The sequence below is a fragment of the Stegastes partitus genome, unplaced genomic scaffold (assembly GCF_000690725.1).
Source record: "Stegastes partitus isolate 25-593 unplaced genomic scaffold, Stegastes_partitus-1.0.2 Scaffold2680, whole genome shotgun sequence".
In the NCBI taxonomy this organism is placed as follows: Eukaryota; Metazoa; Chordata; class Actinopteri; family Pomacentridae; genus Stegastes; species Stegastes partitus.
In genome coordinates this window covers 32,442-38,207 of record NW_007580411.1, presented here as the reverse complement: position 1 = coordinate 38,207, position 5,766 = coordinate 32,442, and the positions used below count along the sequence as shown (strand labels likewise).

Below are 5,766 nucleotides of genomic sequence, written 5' to 3'. Positions count from 1 at the left end.
GCATGCAACCTCCACGCTTTAAAAGGTTAAAACCCAGACCAGAGATAGAAGGTGAGTCCTGGTTCTGATCTTTACATCTCACCTGTATGTGATGAGATTCATCACTGACACTGAAACACATTCACACATCACATCTCTGACATTTGTTCACGTTTAACTCATAGAGAAGGTTTGTTAGTTATTATTTTATAAAGGAAGTGACCAGAAAGTGTATTTAAAGTGCATTAGTCACATCTTGCAGTTATCTAAAACTCTATTTCAATAACATCTGACAAATTCAATGCAGTTTAATAACCCACTGATACAAGTACTAAACAGTCCTGTAATGTCTCCTACTTTGATTAAAGTTGTTCTTAGTTCTAGAGGTGTGTGTTCAAGTTTATGATAATTTTGGAGACTATTGAATGTTTTATTTTAATTACTCTACGACCTTTCTGGTATTAATTCTACCCACAGCAATATAAAATTATGTCTTTATTTTTGGCAATAAAGCGTTTTTTAAATGGCAAGTTATAATTGCTGTAATTTGATGATACATTTTCTCTTTGGGCAGCGTGATAAGGATGTATAGGATTCCTATAATGTTTAACACATTTTTAAAAATATCATTTTAATTTATTTTTACTGAGGAAAAACTGCACGTATATGACAATTGCTTTTCTTTTGGATACTTTCTGTAGCTTAACAGATTTTATCTATCTAATCTCTATTCAGTTTGTATGTATTTTAATTTACATGTAAATACTGTAGTGTGGTTTATGTGATGTGGCTGCTGTAACACTGCAGCTTTCCTTTGGTTTCAACAAAATAATCAATTTGTTTATCAAAGCGACATAAAGAAGAAATGAAGTTTGGAAGATTTTTTTAAACACTGAGAGGTGCAGTTTAGGCTCCTTTGCTTTTCTTCTCTTTGACACACTGAGGTCCACATTTACAATCAGAGCAGAATGAACAAGAAACATTTGACTGTTTTGAATGTTGTAATTGTTTCATATAAACTGATGTTTGTATTCGCAGGTGCAACTCCAGAGCATTATGTCACAATACTTGAGGAAACTAAGGACTGGTCGCTGCTGCAGTGTATCGTTCGAGGAGCTTCTCCAAAACCTGAAGTTGTTTGGACGGACGGTGATGGAAAAATTCTTCCTGCTGATGATGGAAAGGTCACAGAAAAAGGAAGAAACAAATACGACACTGTCCTCAATATTACTGTGACCAAGACTGACCGCTACACCTGTGTGGCCACACAGAAAGAAATCAACCATCAGAACAGTCGTACAATCTTTTTGCATTTCGATGGTGAGTAGTATTTTCAAATAACTGTATTGATTCATGTTTCACTAATGTTCAAAAATGTGAGTTTGTGCTCAGACTGAACAAACAATTCACTGAAAATGAGGTTAAAAATTCACTGTGTTCAGTCTGAATTCAGCTCATTAATTATTTTCTTTGGGATTATTCTGGACTTTATGATCTGAACATACATGATGCACAGTTACAGTCTGATGACGTTCTGAGTTTCAGAGAAAACATCTGGAATCGTTGAATAAGAACCTTCATCCAGTTAAAACATTGTTCTGATCACTGATCAGCTTTTTAACTCAGTCTGCAGTGTTTCACAGTTTTTATTTATGGTTCTGCTGCAGCAGCAGCTGTGTTGCTTTCAGCCTGAATTATATTGAAACTCCTCATGTTTGTTTTCTGATGATAGTTTGTTGTTCTTGTCAGAAACCTGCGGCTCTAAACCTGTTCATGTTTGGTCATCTGTTGGCAGCTCGTCCTCTTTAACATGAACAAGCTCAGAGCAGGTTTCTGAGCTCTGGTTAGACGACTGAGTTGATGAGCAGCTTGATGTGATTGTGGTTGTTTAGTTGAGTGAANTTATCCAGATCAGAACTTTATTTAAATTACATCTGCTAAATTCAATTCAGTTTATTAAACCAACTGATATAAAAACAGTCTCATAACATCTCATCCATTGATTGATGTTCTTATGTTTAGTTTTAGAGGTTAGTGTTCAAGGTCATTTTGGAGACTGTAGTTTGTTGAATATTTTTACTAATTACTGTACAGCCTTTCTCATATTTATTTCTACAGACACCGAGAAAACATATTGTTCTTTTATTTGAATTAAGAAAATCACAATCTTCCTGTTGTTGGTTAGCGAGTTGGCAATGCATTGAAATACATTAGCATTTTGGCAGCATCATAAAATAGTTGGATTTAGTTTATGAGTGTGTGTACACCTCTGAGTACCATTGTTTGTATGTTATAATGTAAATGTAATGTTTTGTTTTGGTAAAACACTGCACAGATAAAGAATCATTACCTTTCTTTTTAGGCCCCTTTTGCAGCTTATCACATCTTACCTATCAATTTAGTTTGTATTAATTTTATTTATTTTATAATATTATTTTACTTTAAATGGTTTTTGTTTGTGATATATGTAAACTGACTGCTGATACATTGCAGTTGTTTTTTTTATTAGTAATTAATCTATTTCTTCATCTGATCTTTGAACTTTGTTCACTGCATAAATGTCTTTATATGCGTCAGAATTACTGTTTGCATCAACAACTTTTAGAACAAAATTTTGTCAAACAGCACTGAGTTGCAGTTTAAGTTATACTTTGTTTCAACACATTCTGATCCACATTTTCAATCAGAATAGGATGAGCAAGGAACATGTGAGTGTTATGAATGTTGTAATTGTCTCATATAAAATGATGTTTGTATTTACAGGTGCAGCTCCAAAGCCATCAGTCACAAACCTTGATCAAACTAAGGACTCAGCGCTGCTTCAGTGTGAAGTTCTGGGTGCTTTTCCAAAACCTGAAGTTGTCTGGACGGACAGTGATGGAAAGATCCTTCCAGCTTATGAACCAAAGGTTACAGAAAGAGAAAAAAAGAAATATGACGTTGTCCTCCATATTGCTGTGACCAAGACTGACAACTACACCTGTGTGGCCACACAGGACAGTATTCACCATCAGAACAGTCGTACAATCTTTGTGCATTTGAACGGTGAGTAGTATTTTCAAATAATTGTATTTGTTCATGTGTCACTAAAGTTCAAAAATGTGAATTTGTGATCAGACTGAACAAACATTTGACTAGAAATGAGGCAAAAATTCAGTTTCAGTCTGAACTCAGCTCATTAATTATTTTCTTTGGGATTATTCTGGACTTTATGATCTGAACATACATGATGCACAGTTACAGTCTGATGACGTTCTGAGTTTCANCCACTGGAGCTGATTGTTCAAAAAAGAATGCTGCACAAGATGATGCAGATGATGGAGGATTCTTCTCACCCTCTCCACAACACAGTGAAGAACCAACAGAGTGTGTTTAGTGGGAGGCTGCGTCAGCTTCGCTGTCGAACGGAGAGATACAGGAATTCATTCCTGCCAACAGCCATCACCTTAAAAAACAAATCTGAGTGACTGACTGTTATTATTGTATATATATGTTATATTGATAAAAATAAAATAAAAAAAGTGAGCTTTTTTGCAATATTGAATTTCCCTTCTGGGATAAATAAAGTATTTTTCATTTCATTTTCATTCATTTTCATTTCATTTCATATTTATTAGGTAAGCCTTGCTAGTACTGGGTTGGACTACCTTTTACATTCAGAACTGCTTTTATTTTTCATGGTATAGATTCAACAAGGTGCTGGACAACTGGTACCTGCCTGTTGCTTCAGAAATCCCCTGAGACAACCAGAACCTCCTTGACTGCCTGAGTCCAACGATAAGTTTTTAGGATGACATCATGACAAGCACCAGTGACGTTCTGGCCACAGCTCCTAATAGTCGCTTCTGCAATGGAGGCTTTAAACAGCTAAAGTCAAATGTTTAAATGAAAAATTAAAGTCAGGGACAGTTTTTTGTCCTCCTCATGTCCCCTCTGATGATGACTGTGTTGTCTAGATGGAGTTTCTGACAGTGTTTGTTGTAACTTCCATCTGCAGCACTGTGCAGGTTGTTTGCAGTCACCAGCAGGTGGCGTCAGAGTCTCTCTACTGCAGCCTCACAGGGACCAGTCCATCCTGATGCTGCTGACCTTGAACTTCTACTTTTTACTGTCGGGTATGTCTGATATTCACAGTGTGACATGTTTGATCTTTCTGCATGACTGAAGGAGATTTGTGGTCTCACCGGTTCTTTAGCAGCTCTGCTGCTGCTCAGCGTCTTTGTTCTGATCTAAAGTTCACAATTGTCTAGCACTCTGGTTGACACCCTTCTTTGCTGAAGGCGCTGCTTCAGAAGACTGACTTCATGTTCTGGGCTGTCCTCCATGAAGTTGCCTCTCCTGCAGTCTTTGAAACTGGTGTCTGGCTGCATGTCATTCTGAAGGTCTTTCTTTGGGCATCGCACAGCTGGCTTTGCCTGGAGGATAGTGTCCTGCTGTATGGCAGTGGTGTCATTGGGCACAGAGGTGATCCAAACTCATTTCAACTGATGGTTTCAGTTCTCTTTTTTATCATGTCCATCTCCTTCATGTCTGTCTGATGTTCTAGTTTGACATCCTGGAGTTGGTCTTGGCACTGGCTCAGCTCTTTTCTGAGGTCGTTTGCTTGATTCTGGACTTCTTCTAGGTTGACCTCTGTGGTGGCTCCAGCTAGAAGTCTTTCAGCTTTGCTTAGCTGTAAATGGTAAATGGTCTGCACGTATATAGGGCAGTGTTTTCTCCTTCACCCATTCACACACACATTCATACACCAGTGGTGACAGATGGCCATGCAAGGCGCTTGCCTGCCATTGGGAGCAACTTTGGGTTCAGTGTCTTGCCCAAGGACACTTTGGGGATTGAACTGCCAACCTTGCAATCAGAGGACTCCACCATCTGAACCACAGCCGTTGTCCTGTGAGGTCCTCTGTGGCTGCTTTTGCCCACTGGTTTGCCTCATTCTGGAGATCAGCAAGGGCTTTCTGCAGTCCTACAGTTTCATCTTCATTTCTTCTTTGTCACACCTCTGTTGGGCGTTCTGCTGGATTTCCATTTCTGGGTTTGCAACAGGTCTTGCTGGTTTGAAAACATCAGCTGCTGGACTTGGGTATCCTGCTGGGCCAAGGTTTTCACCTTTTGTTCCAGGTGAGCCATGTCAAGTTTGAGTTGGGCCAGGAGGTTATTATGTGTGAGGCTGCCAAATTGTTTCGTCAGTCCTTTTTCGCTGATGGAAAGCTGGTCTTGCTTCTGTGCCTTCAGCTTGTCGGTCTGGGCAGGTGGTAGGTCATGTGCTCAGAAGTTCAGCCATGTTTCTAAGTCTTCCCGGTGGTTGGAGGAGTTTTCTCTGCTCGTCATGTTGACTGGTTGTGTTGTTACACTCGTTAACATCGTTAATAAAATTCCCAGTACCTCACTGTTTGGTGTGGACTGTGGATTTCTCTAACAGGGTTGACACTCCACACCTAAAGGGTAGTTTTATGTGAACTTAAATGGTAACCCATTTTGTTTCTTTAATGTGTGTTTAACTATTTGCACTTCAGAAGAGGGATACGTGTATGCTCATGAAGTGTTCAATGTCTAAAAGGATCAGATAAAGAAAGAAATCTATGGGGAAGAGAAAATGAAAAAAATATTAACAGGAAGAAAACAAACTAATTTTAAAAATGAAATAAAAAAATAGAAAAAAGTTAATGCAAATTTTTTGTTAATCTTGTATTTTCTACCACCACAGTTGACTTATTGCTTTACAGGTTTCGTGAAAAACCGACCAAGGATAAATGATTTAGGTTAATGCTGGGTGTAATTATTGTT

The 5,766-nt window shown here is 38.2% G+C and overlaps 1 long non-coding RNA gene across 1 annotated transcript; it reads right to left on the bottom strand.

Annotated features, from left to right (window-relative positions):
- Positions 1 to 26: 26 nt before the first annotated feature.
- LOC103375582 (uncharacterized) lies at positions 27 to 3,022 on the bottom strand. The gene is made up of 3 exons (XR_521222.1): positions 2,772 to 3,022; positions 1,025 to 1,046; positions 27 to 58 (listed from the first exon to the last, which is right to left on the bottom strand). It is a non-coding gene; the product is annotated as an uncharacterized LOC103375582 (long non-coding RNA).
- Between the last annotated feature and the right edge of the window lie 2,744 nt (positions 3,023 to 5,766).